The following is a 12,838-nucleotide window of genomic DNA, read 5'->3' as shown; positions in this document are numbered from 1 at the left end:
CACCACATAGCAATGTTTCAGTAAACGGTGGACCACATATATGACAGTGGTCCCATAAGATTATAATGGAGCTGGCCGGGCGCGGTGGCTCACGCCTGTAATCCCAGCACTTTGGGAGGCCAAGGCAGGCAGATCACAAGGTCAGGAGATCGAGACCATCCTGGCTAACACGGTGAAACCCCATCTCTACTAAAAAAAATACAAAAAATTAGCCGGGCGTGGTGACGGGCACCTGTAGTCCCAGCTACTTGGGAGGCTGAGGCAAGAGAATGGCATGAACCCGGGAGGCAGAGCTTGCAGTGAGCCGAGATCGCACCACTGCACTCCAGCCTGGGTGACAGAGTGAGACTCCGCCTCAAAAAAAAAAAAAAAAGATTATAATGGAGCTAAAAAATTCCTATAACCTAGTGACATTGTAGCACAACACATTACTCATGTGTCTGTGGTGATGCTGGTGTAAACAAACCTACTGTGCTGCCAGTGGTATAAAGGGCTAGTCCGTGCAATTATGCACAGTACATAATACTTGATAATGACACTAAATGACTACGTTACTGGTCTATGTATTTACTATCCTTTTTATTGTTCTTTTAAGTGCACTCCTTCTACTTATTTGAAAAAGTTAACTGTAAAACAGTCTTAGGCAGTTCCTTCAGGAAGTATCCAGAAGAAGGTATTGTTATCACAGAAAGTGACAGCTCCGTGTGTGTTACTGTCCCTGGACTTTTTCCAGTGGGACATGATGTGGAGGTGGAGGACAGTGATATTGATTATCCTGATCCTGTGTAGGCCTAGGCTAATATGTGTGTGTGTTTAATGTGTGCTTTTAACAAAAATGTTTAAAAAGTAAAATAATAATAATTAATAACTTTAAAACAGAAAAAGCTTATAGAATAAGAATATGAAGAAAGAATACTTTTGCACAGCTGTACTATGTGTCTGTGTTTTAAAGTAAGTATAACACAAGTCAAAAGTTTTAAAAAATACAAGGTATAGTAATTAGGTTAATTTTGGAAGAAAGAAAAATTGTTAATACATATTTAGTGCAGCCTATGTGAACAGTGTTTATAAAGTCTACAGCCACATACAGTAATGTCCTGGGCCTTCACAATCACTTACCACTCACTCACTGACTCACCCAGAGCCACTTCCAGCCCTGCAAGCTCCACTCATGAGAAGTGCTCTACATAGGTGCACCATATTTTATTTTCTATACTGCATTTTTCTGTACCTTTTCTATGTTTAGACATGTTTAGATGCATAAATACCATTGTGTTACAATTGCCTACAGTGTTCAGTACAGTAGCAGGCTGTACGGATTTGCAGTCAAGGAGCAATAGGCTGTACCACATAGCCTAGGTGTGTAGTGAACTATACCATCTGGGTTTGTGTAAATATACCCTATGATGTTCACACAATGACAGGAATTGCCTAATGACACATTTCTCAGAACGTAGCCACACTGTTAAGTGAGGTGTGACTGTATATGTTCTGGACTATTCTATAAAGCTATTGTTGTCAAATTTAAGTATCAATCAGTTATTTAGTGGTGGAATTTGGTTCCTATGTTTTTATTCAAATTGAGTCCAGGACTGGAATAGTCATGCAATTCTCCACAATAAAGATCTCAGTGAAACTTAATACAAGAACCAGTCGTGTGTTGAATTAAAGCTACAATATGTTGTTTTAAATAGGACCTGTATGTATTCTATATATGAGAAGAACCATATGTTGTTTATAATAGGACCTATATGTATTCTATATATGACAAGAACCAAACCCCTTACATTATGTACTCAGACATCTTACTGCTCCTCTATTATCTACTCTAAGCGGGCAAAGAATGTGGGAAGAAGAGAAGAATTTCTCTGAGAAAGAGTAAAGACGAAAAAGAACCACATAATCACTCATGAACAGAATTGCTATCACTAATTCAGGCTTAAAAATAAACTTCTGTTATACATATATGTACATGCACACATACCTATTGTTGTACTATTCAATAAACTAGATGCTTGCCTTTGAGGTCACCTGAGAAAGCTGACCTCGCAAGTTCAATCTTGTCCAACAACTGGTGCCCATATCCAACACTTACCACATGCCTATAACTTGCCTACTGGGCTTTGTACTGGATTGTAGGGAAACAGCGCTAAGTGCAATAAAGCATCACCTTGATTAAGCTTATACTCACATAACAAGTAACCAGACATATAACAACAGACAGTACTTTCACGTAGTCATATATGAAAAATAAAAGGGCAAAGGAAGATAGTGAATAAAGGAGGCTTGGCTATTTTACACAGAGTGGTCAAGGAAGGCTTTCCAAAGAGGTGGTATTTAAGGAAAGACCTGGATGATAAAAAGGAGTGAGTTACATGCAAATCAGAAGGATAAGAATCACAGGTGGAGAGAACTGCAAATATAAACATCCTGGAGCAGATGTAAGCTTGATGCAAAGGGGAACGGCACATGTACCAGTCAAGGGGAGGCAAGAGACAACCATGACCACGCCTGGGTGATTGCAGGAGAACTGGGGAGAAGTGGTTGGATAATGGACATATTCTGAAGGTGGCACTGTCAGGATATGCTGAGTGAGAGGTGTATGTGGGGTGTGAAGAAAAAGAAGAGGAACAAAGAAAATGCCTGGATTTCCACCTGAGCAACTGGGTGGAAGGTAGTGACATTTAATGAAATGGGCATCAGTTTGGGCAGAGTGTGTTTTTAGGTAAAGGTCAGGGAAGGATGAGGAAATCAAGAGTTCTGCATTAAGTTGTCATTTGAGATGTCTAATTTGTTTCCTTTTTTTTAGCTTTTATTTGTATAGATTTAGAAAGTACAAGTGCAGTTTTGTTATACTGATATATTAAATAGCGATGAAATCTGAGCTTTTAGTGTACATTGACCCATTAAGTAATTCCTCATCCCTCGAACCCTTCCCACCTTCCCAACTTTATGAGTCTCCAATGTCTATTATTCTAATTTCTATATCCATGGTACACATATTTAGCTCCCACTTATCAGTAGAGAACATGTAATATTTGACTTTCTGTTTCTGGGTTATTTCACTTAAGATAATGGCCTCCAGTTCCATCCATGTTGCTGCAAAAGACATGATTTTATTTTTTATGGCTTAGCAGTATTCCATGGTGTGTGTCTGTGTGTGTATGTGTATGTATATATATTACATACATATATGTATGTGTATGTATATATATTACATTTTCTTTATCCAATCCATTGATGGACACTTAGGTTGATTCCATGTCTTTGCCCTTGTGAATAGTGCTGCAATAAACATATAAGTGGAGGTATTTTTTTGATATAATGATTTCTTTTCCTTTGAGTAGATGCCAAGTAGTGGGATTGCTGGATCGAATGGTAGTTCTATTTTTAATTCTTTGAGAAATCAAGTTTGCAATGTCTTTGAGTCTAAGTACAGATGCCAATTGGGTACTGTCTGGGGCGTAGGGGAAAGGTTGGAGCTGAAGATATAAATTTAAGAGTCATCAATATATAGATGGACTATGAAGTCATGAGACTAGATTTCTTAGGTACAGTGTGCAATTACAGAAGAGTGAAGGGCTACAAATGGAGCCCTGTAGACCTCTAGCATTTAGCCCTCCAAAAGGAAGAAAAATGAGAATGAACAAAGGAAACTGTGAGTCAGAGACAAGAGATGAAGGGAAAAGACAAGGAGTTGAGGGATCCCCAAATCCAAAGAAATAAAATGCCTGAGGAAGAGAATATGTCAGTTGCTACTGGTTGTTTGCGTATGCTGATCACTTGGGATAGTTCATTGGATTGTGCAAGATGGAGGTCACTATTGACCTTGACAGGAGAAGTGGACTGTAAGCTTGGTGGAAGTGAGAGAGAATGGGGACTCCAGTTTTAGAGAGAGACTTGGACCCATGTGTTTATCACCTTGGCCTCCTACATCAACAGACTAAAATAGCCTCTAATCTGCCTCCTGGTACTTATGCCTTGTATAATCTCCTCACGTTGAGTATGGGCAGGCCTGGTGACTTGCTTCTAGCCAATAGATGTGGCAAACATGATGAGATGTCATTTCTGTGATTATGTCACACAATATAGTGACTTCTATTTTGTTGGCAGATTCTTACCATTGCTAGCTTTGATTAAACAAATTGCTACAGAGCGAGAGCCATGTGGCAAGGGATGAGGGTGACCTCTGGCCCAGCGTCACTAAAGAACAAGACTGTCAGTTCATCAGCTCATCAGGAACTAAAACCTGCCTGTAACTCCAGGAGCATACAAGTAGATGCTTTTCCTTTTGAGCCTCCCCATGAGACCCCAGTCTTGGCCAGCACCTCATTGCAGCCTTGTGAGAGACTCTCAAGTAGGGGGCCTAGCTGAGCTACATCCAGTCCCTTGGCCCACAGAAACTCTAAGAGAATGAATGTGCATTGTTTTAAGCAATTAAGTTTATGGTAATTTGTTATATAGCAATAGGTAACTAGTACACCTTTTGAAATGCCACTAAAATGAGGGTAAGTAAAGAAATAAAATGGGTATTGACACACAAGAAAAGAAAAGCTAGAAGAGACAGAGTAGAAAAGACATTAAAATTTTATAAGATGGGCAGCTGATGAATTTGTAACAACTGACTTCTCAAAGTCACAAATGCTGAAATCTATGCTCCTATAAAGAAGGAAATCAACAAGAAAGTTGATTTGTGCTAAGTAATTATAGAAAGCCTCAAAAATTGGAGGCACCAAGTACCAAGAAAGCTAGGAGGAAAGGGGTTGGGTGTTGGTGCTGAAAACAGAAGGAATGAATTAAAGTATATACACAGATCCATGAAACACCTTGAATAACAGGTAACTAAGCCTTCTCCATGTAGTGGGGGACAGGAGGTTTAGTCTCTGAAAAGATTAAAGCAGAAATATTTTGAGCTTGGGGATGCAGGCTGAGAGACGTGTAAATGTGTGGTCTCAGACTGAAAATAGAGAAATTAAGTGAAAGCCTACATTTGGAATGATGATGACTTCTATCTTCCTATCTCTTACCAGTTCCCAGAAATCAGGCAAGTAGACTTAGACACTACACACTACACACACACACACACACACTCACACACCTACCTCATGCTTAAGATGAGAATAATCTTGTCTAGAAAAACTGCCTTCCTTGTGATAAAAGACTGACAGCAGTGCCACAGGGACAGCCTCAGGGCCAGGCTGAGCAGGTGTGGTTCCGGCCTCTGCAGCCTCCATCAAGGAGGACAGCATTGCTTGCGTCTTTTTCATGGGCACTGGCCTCCTTAGCTTTGGCTCAAATGGGGGCTTGTAGCCCTACCTTTCACAAGGAGAGGACAACCAGGAAAACAGTCTCCCAAGTGCCCGTCTCATAATTTCCTTCCTCTGTTGTGATACACACACAACCTAGAAGAAGCTTTGAGTATTTCTTTGCTCAAGGTTTCAGCGGTAAATCTGCATAGCTCTGGAGGGCAAATATTGGATTGCATTATATTTGTTTGCAAAAACTTAACAGAAAAGCTTTTCCTACTTAAAAAATAAAAGTTGAAAACCAGTGATTTCATTGATAAATTTGAAGGGCTGTGTAGGGTAAATCGGGCAAATGAAATTCTATTCATGGAATGGGCGGTTAATATGTGAGCATTGAAATAGCCTTGGTTTGTGATGATAAGCTTGCAGATATGCTTTGTCAGGGAGTGGACTGGGATGACACAGAAGAACAAACAGAACATCTGATTCATTAGATGTAGTGGAGACAGAAGTAAGAAATTATCTAGCATTTTAAACCTGCTTAACTTAGGAAATTCAGTTTCCATGGTAGACACAGGCATCAAGTTAACCAGAAGAATTGCTGGAGGGAAAACTGTTGTCTGGTTTTAGACCCATGACACTGAAACAGGCTGTTCATCTGGTAACTGGAATGTTTTTTTCTTGACACCATGAGAAAGGCTTTGGATCTAGAAAAAAAGTTTGGAAAAGCAATAGAAAAAAAAATCTTTAAAGAAAAGCATACTGAGACAGCTAAGAGGAAAATACAGTCCCAGGAAAAAGGAACCAAGAGAGAAAAAGATGGGTAGTCAGGAAGGTTGGGAAGAAATCAGGGGAATTTGTTGCTGTAGAAGGAAAGAATATCAAGAAGAAATGAGAGGTAGGCACTGTTAAACATTGCTGAGCAACTAGGGAGGATAAAAGGCTAGGGAAATCACAGCCACTCAGGAAGCTAAGGTAAGAGGCTTGCTTGTATCTAGAAGGTCTGGCGTACTGCAACCTCCACCCTCTAGGCTCAAGCAATCCTCCCACCTCAGCCTCTCAAGTATCTGGGACTACAGGCACATGCCACCACACTGAGCTAATTTTTGTGTTTTTTGTAGAAACAGAGTTTCGCCATGTTGCCCGGGCTGGTCTTGAACTCCTGAGCTCAAACGATCCTCCTGCCTCAGCCTCTCAAAGTTTTGGAATTACAGGAATAAACCACCATGCCCAGCCCAAGAAATCTGATACAGGACACCAGTGGAGCCAGTTCTTTGGTCAGAGATTTAAAAAAAGGAAGCAACAGTGGTGAGGAAAAGCAATCATGAATGTAGACCTACTGTTCACAACTCCTATATTTATTTATTTATTTATTCAGAGACAGAGTCTCACTCTGTCTCCCAGGCTGGAGTGCAGTGGCATGATCTCACTCACCTCCACCTCCTAGGTTCCAGTGATTCTCCTGCCTCAGCCTCCCAAGTAGCTAGGATTACAGGCACGTGCCACCACGCCCAACTAATTTTTGTATTTTTAGTGGAGACGGGGTTTCACCATGTTGGTCAGGCTGGTCTTGAACTCCTGACCTCAAGCAATCCACCTGCCTCGGCCTCACAAAGTGTCAACTACTTTTATTTTAAAACTCCTTTTCACTCTTAAAATTACTGAGGACCCCCAAAGAGCTTCTGATTCTGTGGGTTAAATCTACCAGTGTTTACCGTACTAGAAATTACCACTAAAGAAGTTAAGAGTTTTCAAATAAACTCTTTTAAAAATAGCAACGCTAACACCATTAAGTAGTAATATAAATAACCTAGTTTTTATGAAAATATATTTTCCCTAATAAAAAATAATTTTGATAAGAAGAGAGCACTGGTTTACATTTTTGCAAATCTCTTTAATGTCTTGCTTCATAGAAGGCAGCAGGATTCTCATATCTGCTTCTGCATTCAATCTGTTGCAATATGTTGTTTTGGTTGAAGTACATGTAGAAAATCTGGCATCAAATAGATGAGTAGTTGGAAAGGGATGTCCTAAGGAGTCTCAAGATCTGTAGAGGTCCTTGACCCAGGCGTTGAGCATTTCTTTGAGAAACTTAACAATAAAAATAGACAAATTAAGGGCTGGGCATGGACTCATGCCTGTAATCCTAGCACTTTGGGAGGCTGAGGGTGGAGGATCGTTTTAGCACAGGAGATCAAGACCAGTCTGGACAACATATTGAAACTCCATATCTACGAAAAATTTAAAAATTAGCCAGACGTGGTGGTGGGCACCTATAGTCCTAGCTACTCAGGAGGCTGAGGTGAGAGGATCACCTGAGCCCAGGAGTTTGAGGCTGCAGTGAGCTATGATGACACCACTGCAGTACAGCTTAGGTGATAAAGCCAGACCCTATCTCAATTAAAAAAAAAAAGGCAAATTGGGTGCCAACTCAACAAAGTATTAAGTTTGAGAAAAGGATTCTGAGTTTGCTTGTTTTTAACAATAGAAAAGACCTAAGGATGTTAAAGACGTTTTTGAGCCAAAAGGAAAGAAACAAGAAAGGGAGAAATTGAAGACGCAAGAGAAGAGAGAATTGTTGAATCAAGTTCCTAATACAGGGCAGAAGTGTCAGGACGAATAGCAGGAAGGAAAGTTTAGCTTTTCAAAAGGGAGTGTCAACTTTTCCTTATGACACAAAAGCATGAACTAGGATACGTGGTTATCCAGAGAAAATCCAAGGCCATGAGAACACAGTAATAGGACAGGAGGAAGAAAGGTGAGGCACCTTCAGTCTTTTCATTCAAGGGTGATCTACATCATTTGCTGAAAGTAAATAACGTGCATGCAATATTGCAGATAAGGAAAGACAGCTGTGGGGGAGGTAAAGAGAGAAAAATTAAAATAATGATCCAGTGAGCAACATTATGTGGAAACTGACTGCACTGTGCTTAGCCCACAATGAGGTCCCAGCAAATATCTTGTTTTAATCAATGAAAGGGCAGTAAGAAGGGGTTCTCATTGGAGGTCGTGGAGCAAGACAGAGTGGCTCTCTAGTGACCTGTGTTAGTGGCTGAGGCCTGGCACAGTAGGATACACTTCACAGATTCCCAAAGGACTGATTCTTTCTCTGGAATGGAGGAAGTCCAAGCCACACGAGAAATACTCACAACGGAGGTGGGCTTTGGATTTGTTGCCGAAAAGACGAGCTTGTAGAGTATCATCTTCTTTTCTGCACATAATTCAAGTAACCACTATACTCATCTGGTATTTATTTCAGGAAAACTCTTTCCAACTTTCTGTCATATTTTTATTAAGAGTTCTCATATTTACATAGGAAATCAACTAAAAAAAGGAGGAAGAGAGAGGTGAACTAAAGTTTTTCCTATGGGAATTTTAGTTAGGCACATCCATTACCACTTTTAATTGAGGGAGTAAAAGAAGTTATTTCAAGCCATATCTTCTTCAAAAAGCTATACTTGAATCTGCTTTTTTCACTTTCTTTAAGAATAGCTAAAACTCTCTTTTCCTGAAATGTTTTCACTCAATTTCAATCTTTGAAACGATCACCTTTCTTTTCAATACCTGACCTTGCTTGGGGTCATTAACTTATAATATTAAAAAATTCAGTTTCTTTACTTCTCTTCAGTGATAATGAATATTAATATACCTTCTCTATCTTTGAGTTTTATTCTTCTTATTTATTTTCTTAGGTAAACGCTTTTGAGCACTTCTGTATTCATTGCTTTTCATGGGGGCATTCATGTTGTACTCAACTCGGTTAAACCAGCACTCTATGACTGTTGCATTACAAGCCAGTTCTATGATCTCCAATAAGCATTTCCACCCTTGATTACCTTAATTTTCACATCTACAAAATGAAATATTGGAATACTGAGCACTAAAAAGGCAGAATATAATACATCTATGTGTTGTCAAAACCAATCATTTAGATTTTCCTTATATTTATTGCTTTAGGGAAAGACAGACAAAAAAATAAACCTAAAGGATATTCTATATCCATTTGCCTTTACAGCGGTACCCGTTATCCACAAGGACTATGTTCCAAGATCCCCAGTGGATGCCAGAAACCATGGATAGTACCAAACCCTATATATACTACTTTTTACCTATACATGCATACCTATGATCAAGTTTAGTTTATAAATTAGTCACAGTAAGAGATTAACGACAATACTTAATAATAAAAAAAGAGCAATAATAATAATAACATGTTGATGTCACTACTCTTGTACTTTGGAGCTATGATTACATGAAGGGTTCCTTAAACACAAGCACTGCTACATGGTGACAGTTAATCTGATAATCAGGATGGTTACCAAGTGACTAAAGGGTGGCGAGTGTAGACAGCATAGATCCCCTGGACAAAGGGAGGATTCATGTCCCCAGCGGGACAGAACAGGACGAGTGAGATTTCACTCTACTCAGAATAGTGCACAATTGAAAACTTAGGAATTGTTTATTTCTGGAATTTTTTATCTAATATTTTCAGACTGCAGTTGATTGCAGATAACTGAAACTGCCAAAAGCAAAACTGTAAAGAAGGGGGGACTACTGTATTCTCACACAGAGCCTATGCTGAAAACTTCACTATATATTCATATGACTTCAGACAACATAAAAAGAGTAAATGTCATTTGTTGTTCCTTCCTATATTGCTGGCACTTTAGTAAGAGCTTTACATATCTACATATCTCATTTTAATTTCACAACCACTCTGTGATATCAGTACTCTTATCCCCATTGTACAGGTAAAGAACCTGGGCTAGGGTGGATGCAGTGGCTCATGCCTGTAATCCCAGCTCTTTGAGAAGCCAAGGCGGGTGGATCCCTTGAGCCCAGGAGTTCGAGACCAGTCTGGGCAACATGGCAAGACCTGTCTCTACCAAAAAAAAAAACAAAAAGTAGCTGTACAAGGTGGCACGTGCCTGTGGTCCCAGCTACAGGCAGAAGTGGGAGGATTGCTTAAGCCTGGAAGTTGGAGACTGCAGTGAGCTGAAATCTGAGCCACTTCACTCTAGCCTGGGCAACAGAGCGAGACCCTGTCTCAAAAACAAAAAAAACAAAAGAAAACAAAAGTACCTGAGCTAAGTAAGCTCTCCAAGTTCACATCAGCACTGAGTGATGAAGCCAGGCTTTAGCACCCTAAGTATACACATATGCAATTGCAGTGCCTGTGTTTTTATTCTTTAGAATACGAGTGTGTGTGTGTGTATATGTGCGTGTGTGTGTGCAGTATACACATGGACTGCAAGCAGTAAATAAGAGGAGCAGAACACTTATGAAAATGTGAGAAATTTAGGTGAAAATCTATCCCAATTGCAGTTTGCTTATGTGCCTCTCACAAGAAAACACGGTAGCACAAAGAAGGGTATAGAGATTTGGGGGAGCTTCTGAAAAAGTTACTTTTACCAAATAATGTCACACAAAAAATCAAACGTGTTTATCACAAATTTCAAATCTCTTGGAAGGAAAATATTCTGCTTAGCTTGGTTTTGGTTCAATCCTGGAATCTCCTGTATTATCTAAAAGAGTATGCTGGGTGACCTTCATAGCACCAGAGCAGAAATTTAATTTAGAATTTAGTAAATAAAATAACAGGATATGTGTGTGACATTATCTTTAGTTTATCTTAGGATCTCCCAGGGGAAATCTGGTTTGTGTAGATTTCTATCCAACTCTGAAAATGTTTCAAATCTTGCATAAAATCTCATCATTATTATTATTTTCATAGATGTTATCTGAAGCCATTTCCTTCTACAAGGTAATGGCTCCTCCCTCAAAAAAAAAAAAAACAGTTATACGTACTACATTTAGCTTAATGAAATAACAACCTTTAACTTGTGGTAAGAGTCATCCATTCAAATCTATTTATTTTAAGAGTTAGTGAGTTTTAATGTTTACGGGCGAAGTATCCATTGAGAAAACTACTCTTGAATACAGAGCTATACCATTGTTTTCTTTTTGTTTTAACAAATAGGTCCTGCTTTCCTTTATAAGAATTTGATGTCTTCCAGTTTTCTTAAAGAGCTTAGTAATGCTCAAAACTAAATTAACTTTAATTAACTCTAAGATAATAGCCACATTATATGGCAACTTTCAACAGTATTTAAGTTTACGTCTATTTCATATCTGGTAAAAAATAATTCTAACCCTAAGAAAACTCATCAACAGAAAAACTGATACATTGCTATTATAATAACAACATAATTTTGTCATACTACTCATTAGTTAGAATGCCACAACATTAAAGTAGCTCTTAGGAGAAACTTATTTATGATTTACTTAAATGTTTACATTGTATCCAGTAGTCTACTAGTTAATGCTCCTGAAATGAAACCTCTCAGTCAACTGAACCAGATTTTTAATTACGAATAAAATTACGATGCCATCTGATCTTATTCACATCTTTGTAGTCAACTTTTTTCCCCACTGTTATTTCTCATTTCTTTATCCTGCCATTACACCAAATCAAATGCTATTCCTTTAAAAAATACAGTAACCTTTTTGTTCCTGGTTTTCACATGAAATCTTATGTCTGCGAATTTTTTTCTTTCTGCATCCTTATGGTAATAAGCACTGGGAAACTGGGTCCTTTGCAGAGTTGGATGGTCATAAAAAGCTTTCTTCCTTGTGCAGCTCAGGAGGACATCTCTAGTCCTCTTTTTTACATCTTCACATGTCGTCACTCTTTGTACAAATTACATTCCAGTGGGAGTTAGGGCAGCAGGAACGGGGAACTCCAAGCCTCATTCCTATTCACATTCCTAATTCTGCCATAGGTCAGTTTGTCACCCACACAATTGGGACTAGATATTGCAAGGAATTATGAGATTCTTTATGGATTTCAAAGTAGAATTTTCTTCTCTATCTGCTCTGGGCACTGGGCTTTTGAAGATTTGCTGTTCTGTGTTTCTGGGGCTCCTGGAAGCCTCCTTGGCATGTTCTGGAGGTAGAGGTAATGAGCATCCTAGCAAAAAGTGACATTATGCTAATTTCACTCTGCCTCTGTATGCTCTTTGAATTGCAAGGATGTTCAGGATCAAAATAACAAGCATGAAAAGGATGTGATGAGTAAGTTCTGAAAAGGACTGGAAAGTCTGTCACCAGCAATGGCCTAAGACAAAATTGTGAGATATGGAAATAAATATTTATATTTGGTGGTGGTTCTATTTTTTTTTTTTATCTTTTCCTTAGATCTTGACATCCAGGGCTTTTAAACAACACAGCATTCCCCTGCTCTGAGCCCCATTTTCCTGTTTTCTTCTCCTGTTTCTCTGTCCTAGATTTGATCTTTGCTAGAGAACATTTAAACCAATTTGTGTTTACATGTTATTATTGTAATATATTTTTAATTTAATTATCATAGGGGCAATTTCGTAAGTATAATGTATTAACTCATATGAATGTTGTGGGAGAGTACTGCAAGTTAGAGAAATCTTGTCTTAGCACTCAAATGACCCCATACAGGCCAGTCCCATACATGACATATGATAAATAGCATTTCATTATTTTATGCTCCATATGAGGCTACATGGGACATCCCTTCATAGTTACTTCCCCAAATATATCTCAAGCTTTCAAAAGCATAG

Source organism: Hylobates moloch, unplaced genomic scaffold (assembly GCF_009828535.3).
Source record: "Hylobates moloch isolate HMO894 unplaced genomic scaffold, HMol_V3 SCAFFOLD_22, whole genome shotgun sequence".
In the NCBI taxonomy this organism is placed as follows: domain Eukaryota; kingdom Metazoa; phylum Chordata; class Mammalia; order Primates; family Hylobatidae; genus Hylobates; species Hylobates moloch.
Note: the sequence above shows the minus strand (reverse complement) of the source record.